The 12,633-nt window shown below is 40.6% G+C and overlaps 1 long non-coding RNA gene across 1 annotated transcript in view; it reads left to right on the forward strand.

Moving 5' to 3' along the window:
• LOC140595181 (uncharacterized) overlaps positions 1-11,921 on the forward strand; it is a 38,314-nt gene extending 26,393 nt beyond the window's left edge. Inside the window, exon 3 of the long non-coding RNA XR_011996620.1 lies at positions 11,804-11,921. This is a non-coding gene — a long non-coding RNA (uncharacterized lncRNA). The remainder of the gene's footprint in view (positions 1-11,803) is intronic.
• The last annotated feature ends 712 nt before the right edge of the window (positions 11,922-12,633 follow it).

The raw sequence follows: 12,633 nt of genomic DNA on the forward strand, positions 1-12,633 counted from the left end.
TGATCAGAACGTGATCAGTGGGCAAATGAAAGAGAAATGAAGGTAGTTTAAGTAAGGGGAAGAGAGAGATTTTCTTAAGGGCAATGTCAAGGTCTTATAGGAGAGGGTAGCCCAGTATGAACAGGACCTTGGAAGTCAGTCTGGGCAAATAGGAAGGAAGGGGCAAGGTGAAGCATCTGGGTTTAGTTCTCCTTACACATGAGATTAGGGAAGAACATTTTTTTTTTTAAGATTTTATTTATTTATTTATTTATTTATTTATTTATTTATTTATTTAAGAGAGAGAGAAAATGAGAGCGAGAGAGCACTTGAGTTGAGGGAGGGACAAGGAGAAGCAGGCTCTCCATGGATCAGGGAGCTTGATGTGGGGCTCAATCCCAGGACCCTGGGACCATGACCTGAGCCGAAGGCAGACGCTCAACCAACGGAGCCACCCAGGGGCCCTAGGGAAGAGTATTTTAGTTGTTACTTGATCAGAAATGGTAGTTGGGGTTCAAAGAAAACCATCAGAGGAAGTGTGGCAAGATCTCCAGAAGTTCACTTGAATGATTCTCCCAAAAGGAGCCTGGGTCCAGAAAACCAGGGAGAGGCATATCCTGAAGGCTGCAAATATTTCCTTCCTTAGGGCTTGAGTCAGCTGTTACCTAGCTGGATAGGTATATAACAGAAGACCAGAGTGTCATGTTTAAGGCATTGGTTGGCATATCTGGAGGGACTCCAGTGATTGTAGGTGCTATCCTCTGCCTTCTGGGGTAGAATGCCTGGGAAGGACATAAATAAGAGAAAGCACAGGGAAGGTAGCACTTAATACCTATTGCTATGTATCATGAATGAATCTCAGAATATTACATCTCAGTTTATTTGATATTTATAATAACCTCACCATGGAGGAATGTTAATAATCAGATTTTACATCTAAAGAAACTGAGGCACAGTAATTTAAATGTTTTACCCCCAAAAATATACGTACAGTATGTAAAGTAACTAAACTTCAAACTCACGTGGTTTAGTCCCAGGATCTGGACTCAAGCCCTATGATTTACTCTACTTTGTATTCAAGTTCAGTGCCAGGTTAGAGGTCATCTAATGAGAGAATGCATCCTGGGTGGGATCATTCAATGTGGGGATGGAGTGGAGGAAGTAGACACATTTGTTTGAAAAGTATATACTTTTGGCAGACTTGCAGTTGATTAAATTCATGCTTCCTATGGGACAGGCATGCTGGTGGTTGTGAGCAAGGCTCAATCCACAGGAGTATGTTAGAAAAATAAATGTCTGAGAAGAAAAGTGGCAGATCGAGCAAAGAGAGTGAGTTTTTCAGGTGGTAGAAAAAGAAAGGGACAAGTTTAACTTAATTGCAAAAACAAAACACAGTCCCCCTGGAATGAATTCGAGGATAAAGAGAACACAAGAGACATGCCCTGGTGCTCCAAAAAAGTTAAGGCAGAAGGAAATATTATTGTTGACATTAAAGTTTCTGAGTTATTCAAGACCTGATGAGATAAAGACCTGAGGAAAATCTAGGCCACAAGGAAGGACACGTGGCAAAAGTATTGGGCCTGCCTAGGAGTTGAGGGGACATAGCTTCTCAAAACTCCAGCCATCTGCTGGAGGTGATTGTCCAGATGACACAAAACAAATAAAATCTAGGAGGCAGATTCATAGGGCTTCTTTTTGGTATCAGTAGGAGTAATAATAGCAAGTCATAAAACAGGATGGACAGGGCAGTGAAAACACTCTCTGTGATACTATAATGATGGAAACTGTATATATCGGGATTCTCTTATCCAAACTCATAGAACGTATAACATCAGGAGCGAATCCTCAGGGGAACAACAGATTTTTTTATGATTGTGATGTGTTGATGCCGGTTCATCCTTGGGGGAAAAAAAGGTACCATTCTGGTGAGTGATGTCAATAATGGGGAGCCTATGCCGAGGTGAGGAGGGGTAGTATGTGGGAAATCTCTATACCTTCCTCTAAATTTTGTTGTAAACCAAAACTGCTCTAAAAAAGCATGTCTTAGGGACACCTGGGTGGCTCAGTGGTTGAGCGTCTGCCTTTGGCAGGATGTCATCCTGGGAACACTGGGTGTTATACTATGTGTTAGCAAATTGAACTCCTATAAAAAAATATACAAAAAAAAAAAAAAAAAGGATGTCATCCTGGAGTCCCAGGATCAAGTCCCCAATCGGGAAGCCTGCTCCTCCCTCTGCCTATGTCTCTGCCTCTCTCTCTTTGTCTCTCATGAATAAATAAATAAAATCTTTTTTAAAAATTAGAATAAAAAAATAATAAAAAATAAAAATAAGAATAAAATAAAAAGCATGTCTCAAACTATAAAGGAGGCTAAGCAATTAGGACAAGACATGATGCGTTCAGCACGGGGTTACTGAATGCAGAGAGGCCGAAAGATGATACAAAATGGGAATTAAAATATGATAGGAAAGAAAGGTGGCCCAAAGAAGACAGAAAATTTCTAAATTTTGCAGCAAAGGAGTGATATCCTAAGTGCATTTATTCTCCAGAATGATAAATGTGTGCATGAAACTCAGAATGGGAGAGCTCTCGAAATTGACTTCATGTTCACAAGCCATAAATTCCATGTATTTGTACTGGACTTATTGGCAACTAAACCGTGGAATGCTATTGAGTTTCTTCTGGTAGCTGTCACAAGGTCTAGATTTCTATCAAGAACAGGTATCTAGGAAAAAATGTTTTACTTGCATAACAGCTTCAAAGGCCTAGATGGTTTTTTGCTTGTGTTTTGAACTTCCTGGGATGTAGGACTAGTACGGGGGTGGTCTTTAGACCCTTCCCTTTAGACAATGAGAGGCATGAATGTGAAGTGGATGGTGGAAGAGAAGCTGTTGAAAAGCAGGGAGCTGGGAACCACAGTGGTGGTTTCCCGTGGCTTCTGGGGGTTCTTTTGAGAATTACCTACCTGACTTTGCTTGTGGTGACTTTCCTGTGAGTCACACTTCTAGATTTCCTGAAAGTGGCCTTTTGATCTTATCTCTTGCAGCCCTACAAATGGTTGTATACATTTCTAATTCCATGTAATAAATAACACTTTAATTGAACTAATGTGGAGTGAGTGGCTTCTATCCTGACTCATAATATTGAGGTCAAAATAGGTCAAATTCTGAGGCTTAAAGGAATTTTATTCAGATGGAAGACAGCCCAAGATGGAGGCAGTTAAGAAACCCTCACTCTACTCAGATATCAGAGTGAGCTGCCTTTGGCTATGAATGACTTGACTATGAAAATTTGGTGATAGGGATACTTTTTGGAATTTAATAAATCTCTCTTGAACTTGAGAAGGCGAATCGTATTTTCCTTTGATTCACTTAAATTTTGTTAATTCTTGATTTATTTAGAAAAGACCTGAAGTTTAATTTTTGATAATTCCTTCTGGGAATCAATAAGGGCACTATGTTAAAATGTGAGACATTTTGGGGCGACTGGGTGGCTCAGGGGTTGAGCATCTGCCTTTGGCTCAAGTGGTGATCCTGGGTTCCTGGGTTTGAATTCCGCATCAAGCTCCCCACAGGGAGCCTGCTTCTTTTTCTGTCTGTATCCCTGCCTCTCTGTGTCTCTCATGAATAAATTAAATCTTTAAAAAAAAACATTTGAGACATTTTTATATAACAGTGTTCTGTTATTTTGAAATATATTTGTATTTACCTGTACAGTCTCAGGTGAGCTAATTAAGTAATATGGCTGGGCATCGTTAGAGATAGGAAATGGTTCAAGAAGTAAATTTTTATAGGTAGGACCTTGGAGTTAATCAATATGGTGACTCCATTCAGAGTCTTCTACACACAAAAGGTAATTGCCCAAAGAGGTTCTAGAAGGGCACACGAAGAAAGAGTAGTTCATATGAGGTAAGATAGTTTCTAAAGGTGAGGATAGGGCTCCCCAATAAGCTATTGTTTATTTACCCCAGTGGACCTGCCTCACTCAGGTTGACCATAAGACTCTTGAAGCTATGGCAGGTGAGTTGGGCAAGGCAGTGATATCTCAAATGCTACTCTCTGAGAATGAGGAGTGTGCATAGGGGAATCAAGAACCTTTGTACTTCCATGGCTTCATGTTTCCCGAGGGTTCTTCCAGGAGAATAGCATCCTCTACCGCTCTTCCTTCTCAGTCTCCCTTGTCTAGACCACTCATCTGGACTTCTGTTTCGTTCTGCCCCTTTGGCAAGGTAGTGAGATGTACCTCACTGGTGAGTTTGCCAGAAGGAACACTTCTGCATTCTTTCTCTTTCGGATCTTCTACTCCAGAGTCTGTCATGAGGTGAGCTTGCCAGAGCTTATTGGAGCAGTGCTGACCATGATGAGACCTGTAGACCTCTAGGTAGCTAGACCTTTCTAGCTCTGCATGAAACTAAGTAGCATGTACCTCTAACACTTCTTGTGTTAATATTCACTTCTTGCGTGAAATATTAGGAAGCCCCCTGTGGCCACTCATGTAAGCTAGGTCTTCAGTATGAATTTGGCAGTAATGTGACTGATAACTTTGTTCTCTAGGATTTTGAACTTAGTGAAGAAAATACTACTCCAACATGAGGTAATTCTCTTCAGTGGAAAAATGCGTTGCAAGCATCAAGATCTTCTGTAGTCTTACTAGGACTTCCTGTTTAGTTTCCTTGATGCTGACCAGATGCATTATTTCTCTTTTCCACTACAGGTCATGGTGGGAAATACATTTTACATTGTGACTTGGCACATGTGCAGAAAAATCACAATTTTCATAAACTTTTTTTTATTAAGTCTCCTGTCTCTGATATTTTCTATTCTACTTCATATTTTAAAAATGATGATTATGGCCTCCAAATAAATTTCTTGCCCTTGTAATAAACCACAAGCCACAGTAGTTGAAAAAACACTAGACTGAAGCATAATATGTTCAGGTATTAGGAAAGAACACACTTTTGGAACAAGTTCTAGGCAGAGATAGTGTTTAAAAGACGATATCATTTTCCTTTCCTGCAAACATTTGTGATGATATGCTTTGCCCTCCAAAAGAGAAAAATGAAACTCAGGTGTGAGTCTCCTTAAAGAGCTGATGACAATCCTGAACATAATATTTGTTTCACTTGTTGAGTTCAGGACACTATAATTTGTATCCGGTTGGAAAATGTTGCTTAATAGTTGCAGAGCTGCATATCTTCTCAGCTGGATCACATGCTCCTTGTGGGCAGGGAGCATAAATTCTATTTTTCTTATATCCTTCATTCACACTTAATACGTGGCAGGTACGGTCCCAGACTTTGAGGACTACACAGTATAGTTAAAGAACAATACTAAACTGTCATTAATAAGAACCTTTGCCAGGTGATCAAGAGCCAATTATTTTTATAGACTCACAATTGGAATTCTGAGAGTAATGTGTAAGTAGTTGAAATCAAGTGCAATTAGTGCCAATTTCTGGAATAGGCAAATTCGGAACTGACTTTTAAATGATTGACAGATGATTGGGGAGCCTCTGTAGAGGCTATACGTTCTGGGTCTCAGCACATCACCTGTTTAAGGAAAGCAATTTCATTGTGAAGGACTCAGACAATCTTTCCCCTAGATGTGTGCTTTGAACCAATTATAATTTGGTGCCAGAGAGAACCAGAGCTGAAGCTTATCTGACATACTGGTAGAGCATCACTAAACTTTACAGATCAAGAAGAAAATAAAGAATAGGGCAGCCAGGGTGGCTCCATGGTTTAGCGCTGCCTTCAGCCCAGGGCCTGATCCTGGAGACCCGGGATCGAGTTCCGAGTAGGGCTCTAGTCCCTCATTGGGCTCCCTGCATGGAGCCTGCTTCTCCCTCTGCCTGTGTCTCTGTCTCTCTCTCTCTCTCTGTTTCTCATGAATAAATAAATAAAATCTTTTTATTTTTTTAAAAAAAGAATAGTTTGTTTTGCAGGGCTGATCTAGAAAGTGCAGAGGCATGGGGTTGCCCTTAACAAGTTGTTTAAGTAATTGGCTAGTTTGGGGTGGAAAAAGGAACCAAAAGCCTGAAAGGATTGTGTCCCAAACTAGTCTGATCCTAAGAATCACAAGGGATGGATGGATGAGAGTTCATATTCTAAGATGAACCATCAGTCAGAAATAATAACCTAATTAGTCTAGAGTAGGGCCCAAGTTTGGGCATCACCGGTCAAAGAATAAGTAAAATTAGTAAGTATATTCCAATAACTGTCATTTAAAAAACAATTATTCCTCACCAAGCACATATGGTGTATTGGACATTGCTTCTCTGTTATATCATTTAATCTTGAGAAAAACTTTATGAGGGAACATGCTGACCTCCATTCCACAGAGGAGGCTCAGAGCCTATTCATGCAGCTGGTAAGTGAAGAGCCCACATCTGTTCCACCTCAGCCCCTGTGCCCCTGACCACCACGTCAGTCACCGGCACCTCCAAAGAGGAGCAGTTCTCCACCGTGTAGGCGCCTGTTCAGGATCTTGGGCTCTGGGGTCTAGCCAGCCTGATACACCATCTCTGTTTCACAATTAACTGTGTCTGATCATAGTAAGTGGCATTTGCTCATCTGTAGAACAGTGATATTAATAGTATCTACCGCCCCTGGAGGTGTGGGGGCCAACTGCTAAAAATCTATTGAAAAGAAAGGTGCCCTCAGTGCAAGTATTGGGCCTTTGTCAAGCGTCAGCAAATAAGAATTCAGTGCATGTGGAAAGGATGTCATGTGTAGTTTTAAAAATAATTTTCCATAAAAATCTGAACTTTAAAAAGTTTCTCTTCCTTTGGGATTACTTCCCTGGTTTTTCTCTGATGAGAGATAGCCATTTTCTCTTGAGAATACGAGATACTCAACCGGCCCCACAAAAAAAAAAAAAAAAAAAAAGTTGCCTCAGCACAGCTTTTCAAAACATTAAGAAAGTGTACTAAATTACTCTTCCTCTTACCACATGCCAGAATATTTTCTCTTGCCCTCCCAACTAAAAGTAATGTGTCTTAAGTCCTAACAGATTCCGGGGATTAACTCCTATGACTAATATTGGGCAGGCTCACCCAGGATTTATTAGGGATCAATGTGACCAATGAGCTTGGCAGCTGGTAGTGGTCCTCCTTTCCTCCTAATGCTGTAAAAATAACATTGTTGCCATTATTACATCATTTCAATGTCTCTAAATATGTTCATCAGTCTGACCACTGCTAAATGTTTTTAGAAAAAAAAAAAAAATCCTTCTGCTTCTCCAAAGGTTAGCTGACATCGAAGAGCTGGCAAGTTACCAAAACACAAATCTTGGTCTCCTTCCTCACCTCCCACCGCCCAGCTGATTGAACAAGTAATAGTCAAAATATTTGCAGAGACCAGTGTTGCCCACAGGAACACCAAGTTTCTCCTACTGATTAATTCTTTCTGTTCCAAGTTAGCAGTGCAATATTGTCCCGAGTGCTAAAACTGCCAGTAACTCTCTCCCTTTTGTCTTAAAGGCACCACGTCTGGAGCTTAATGGCAGCGCTAATTCTGATTTATTCCTCTAAATGCCAAATCTGGAAGGAGAGGTCAAAATGGTCAGTGGGTTCCCGTTATGGTGAGCTCTAAGATGAAATAAGGGGTAACATGGCCAGAAGGGGCAGATAGAGAGCGGCTTGATCTTGCCCTCATTTACTCAAGACAGTCCACTTACAGCTCATCTGTCACCCAGGATCACAAGTGAGCCTTCCTGGGTGGCTGCTGCCACAGTCTCTGAAATATTTTGCTCATTCTTTCCCATCGGAGCCAAGTGTCTCTTACAAAAAAAAAAAAAAAAAAAAAAAAAAGCAGCACTGCTCATGTTCCTAAGACCTCAAGATTACCTCTCCCTTAAACCCATGCCAACAAGGAAAGGCCTCTCCTGTCTCGATTCCCTTCTTTCACAAAAGTTTTCTCTCTCGTTAATCTTTTACATTCAAAACATTTCTGGCATACGAGGACTGCATTTAATTAGTGCAGACACTTGGAAGACTAAGTGTCTTGGCCTTACAAGGAAAGGAAGGAAGAAATGTCTCAGGCCCAAAGGTCTGGCACTCTGAAAGCCAGCAGCTTAAGCCCATCACCTCTCAGCTATTGAGGTTAGAGAGTAGAAGCAGCACTAAGTTTATAAACTATTTGGAAGCCACCCCTATTAGGATTAGTGCTCTACCTTATGTGAACAGGAGAGTTATCAGACTCTGACACCATGAACCGAAGCGGATCCAGCTTTCAGAGAAAGAGGTACCTTTAAATCCTAGCGCGACACATAATCTCTTACTCTCGCTATCTTGTCTCCATCAGCCTGCCCACCTCGATGCCCACCAGCAGCTCCAGCGTTGAATGTTCTCTGTTGTGATTTCATGCTTCCTCTATACGGCCAACTACTCACTACCTCCCAGATTTCACTGGGGTAGGAAATGGACCCTGAGGTCCTCCCAGGCCAGACAAAGCTATTGATGCCGATTGTTTTAGTACAGCCTCGTTCATCTCAGAGATAAATGCATATGCAATAGTTTCCCTCTCGAATAAGAGTTGCTTCATGGTGATTAAGTCACATTTCAAATCTGCAATATTCAACAGTCTCTTAGTGATTCAAAAGCACATAAAGTGGTCCTCCCTCTTTCCACTTCACTGTTTAGATGAGATCATCCATCCTTCTCTCCTATACTCTAATATGGGGAAGACAAAAAGCCACAGATATTACCTTGTATCCCAGGGGATACAAAAAAAAATATTCCAAAGACAATACTTCCGACATTAAAGACCATGCATGTATTGGTTTTGTTCCCTTTAAGTATAAAATCTTTTTGTGATTCACTTAGGCTACATTATACCTCACCTTCCGAGACACAGCTACGGGCAAGGACTATGAGTAATTGAGTTGTTCTCCTGCAGTTATTAAACCTGCACTATTCGAACCAGATACATAGGCAATTTCTATTACTCCTCCCTTTCAGCTGGTTTGCTTTTGAATCATCATTTGCAAATATTTTATCGCATCTACATGTATCTACATGTTTCTGGGGGAAGTGAGCTTCCATTTTCCTTAACCACCTCTTCTGTAATGAATGTGTAGCAATCAGGGTACAAGATTCTTCACTCCAGCCTTCTTGTATAAGGTTAAGATACAGTTGTACAAGTATATACTTGAGTGTATATGCTTTTTAATTCCCCTTCTACTTCAATTCCTTTCTCTCACCGGCCTTTAGAATTCTGTATACCTTTCAATGCATTACCTTGTAAGGATATGGAAAATAGAATATTTTACATTAAATTTTTCTAAGCAACTGGACTATAATTTTCTGTACATTCACATGACTCTATCTCCATCCCTTGCCCAAACCCCATGGATTTCCCATGTCTTCCCAGCAGATGAGGGATCTTTTATTCTTACAATACTATATCCTGTTGTTACTGAACATGACTTGTGGATGGCATGGATGCACAGGAAGTCTTGGCTCTGCTTAGGAAGGATCAGAATAAAAACCATGTTCTGTGTGTGTGTGTGTATGTGTGTGTGCGTGCGTGTGTATTTGTGCATGCACATGTGTACATGAGCACACACAAACACGCATGGTCACTGTGTTAGAAAGTAAAAACCCAGACCAGTGAGGCAGCTCCTGGTAAGAAAGGTCTGGAGTCTTGTTATGTAGGCATTTCAAGGCAGAGGGAAAGAACGAGAATAAACAGGACTTACGAACCGGTCTCTTTGTCTCCAGCCTTTGTCCTCCTTCAGATCTCTTCCACACTGTAGCTGCCAGAAAATAGAAATCTGATCATGATAATCCCTTACTTAAAAGTCTTTAATAGCTCTCTGCTAACCCGTAAGATAAAGTCCAGACTCCTTAGCATGATATATAAAGCCCTTCATTATCTGGTTCCGGCCTTCGTGGTCAGCTTTATCTCCCTCCACTCCCCATGAAGCTAGAGCCATAGAGCTTTTTTATGTTCCCAGAACATACTATGAGAACCAGGATCTTTTCTTTATTTAGGACCACTATCATGAGAAGAATTCCGTGACCCCCAAGAAGCGTTGGGAACTTTATATCTCTAGGAGTTTTGTTTCCTTAACCATGGCTTAAATATGAGCTTAGTGCCTTGCTTATTAGAAAAGATCACTCGATGGAATTATGTTGATGTGGGGTACTGTTTAAAAATACATCCGTTCAATTTTACTTTACTCAGACTGCTTGGTCCCATTAAGTACTCCCTGAAAGTCTAAAATGCCCTGGGATTTAGTGGGGTATCATTTGTTACTAGTTTGTTGTGCTCTGCTTAGCTCGCTTTAAAGTAAATCAACCTAATGGTCTATCTCTTTGAACGTGTGTGTGTGTGTGTGTGTGTGTGTGTGTGTGTGTGTGTGTGAATATGTGCTTGGAAAATTTCTCTCAGCAACTCATCCAGATGATCATGAAAATTAGAAAAGGTCGTGAAAGACTGCACTTATTTTGGAGGTGCTTTCTTGAATGTGACTATCTGGAAGCCCGAGAACTGACCTGGTTCCCATCCTGCCATGAAGCGCCTTCCTGACCCAGCCTCAGGCTTCAGTTCTGCCCACCTTGAGCCAGACTCTGGCTTTGTGGTATTAGAAAGTCCCTAAACTTCTCAGGGAGACGTGGCTACTCTGTTTCAACTTTAGCCACTTTGCAGCAATTCCCAGTCTATTGAAATCTTTCTTTCTTACCAATAGCTTTGCTGGTAAGGCTATTACTGGGCACTTCTAATCACCAAATGCAATAAAAAATTTCAGTCCTTATCCGCTGGATTTCTTTATACCACTTACAGTGGTTGATCACTCCTTGAAACTCTGTCTTCCCTGAGCTGCTTATTCTCATTATACACTTGGCAGTATTTTCTCTTTCATCTTTATGGGGTCTTTTCTTCTTCCTACCTTTCACATGTTGGTGTTCCCCATGGTTGAGTTCTAAGCCCACTGCTCACCTCATTTTCACAGCTGGCAAGACACCTAGTCTTGTGGTTTCATCTTTCATCCAGACCTTTATGATTTCCTCACCCTCATCTCAAGCTTGGACCTGGCTTTGGACCTTTATCCAAAGTCCTACTGGTTGACTTGTCCTGGATTTCCCACTGACAACTCAGCCTTTAAACGTTCAAAATAAACCTCTTCATTTAACCCCTCTTCAAACAGTTTTCCCTTAACAATCTCTGTCTAAACGGATAGTACCAGTTACCCACAGTAGAAATCTGGGAAATCTCTTCATTTCTTCCCAGTGTCCCATGTTTAATCAGTTTGTATATTCTCACCAATTTTGCCTCTAACGTATTTCAAATACACCTTTTTCTTTCATCCCTGTGATATTGCCCAGGTTTTGATGAGTATCTTCACAGACTCCTAATTTGATGACTTCATAACAGGTATCTTTGCTTTCAGAACTCTGCTCCCCAGAGGTCAAATCAACTTAAAAATTTTTTAAGGACTCTGTCTTTCCTATACAATAAAACACAAGAGCCTTAACATCTATGAGACCTTCATTGATCTGGGTCATGACTATTCCTTTATGTTCTTATCACCTCCGCGTTTTCACATCATCTTCAAGAAAACCAAAATCCACCTGGCCCAAATGATGATGTTTCTCACCTCTGTACTTTTGCAGACCCTTTCTTTTTCAATACTTTAACTGTGGCAGAGAGCAATGTTCACCATATGGTCACCATCCTCCTTTGCTCTTGCACTTGAGTTGGGATATATGACTAGTTCTGATCGATAATCTGGAGTGGAGGTGAGATAGATCATTTAAAAGTCAAGGCAGTTAAGTGTCAGAGTACTTACATCTCCTCTCATTCTCCATCTCCTTCCCCTAGACACATGAGAGAACTCGAAGATGTAGAGTTGCAATTTGGAAGCAGCCACAATCCCTGAATCACTGCTGGTGGAGAAGAACCATGAAAAGATGTCTAATCTACTTGTCCTGTGACATAATTAAGAAATAAGCCTTTGCTGCATTAAAACCATGACATTTTTGTGTTTTATTGGTATTGACAGATTTTGCTTTCAGGATTACACTCCAGAATCATTAATTAGGAAAATTGTCTCTATCCCTACCCGGACTGTTACCTGCATCTTCCCTGGGGTTCCCAAATTGTGATTTTCATTCTGTCATAGCGATAAAACGTATCTGGTGATATGTCTACCCCTTCTTTCTTAATGATCAATTGTGCTCTCTTTCAGGGCAAGATCTATCCCTGCTCTATCATCTAGGTTTGTTGTATAAATTAATCAGTTAATGTATGAATAGTATCCCGAGCTGTACCCATACAGAGTGAGTGCTCAATAAATTTAAAAAAAAATAAGTCACCATTATTGTCGCCGTTAATAGTGTTATTATGGTTATTTCCTCAACACCGATCATGATGTCTGGCTCATACTGAGTGCTCAATACAAGTAAGAATGAAACAGTGTATGATGTAATCCTTGCCTATATAAAATTGAACTAATGCTTCCTCTACTTCATAGGATTGCTGTAAGGAATGAAGTTAACTGTTCATTGTTAAACACAACACTGTGTAAGTTATTTTTATTCTAATCTATGCAAACAGAAGTGGCATTTTACTTATTCCTCTTCATTTAACTCTTTTCTTTCAGAAAGACTTAGTCTTAGTCTTTAGCCATAACAGTTTCTAGTGTATTAAAC

Source organism: Vulpes vulpes, chromosome 13 (assembly GCF_048418805.1).
Source record: "Vulpes vulpes isolate BD-2025 chromosome 13, VulVul3, whole genome shotgun sequence".
NCBI lineage: Eukaryota > Metazoa > Chordata > Mammalia > Carnivora > Canidae > Vulpes > Vulpes vulpes.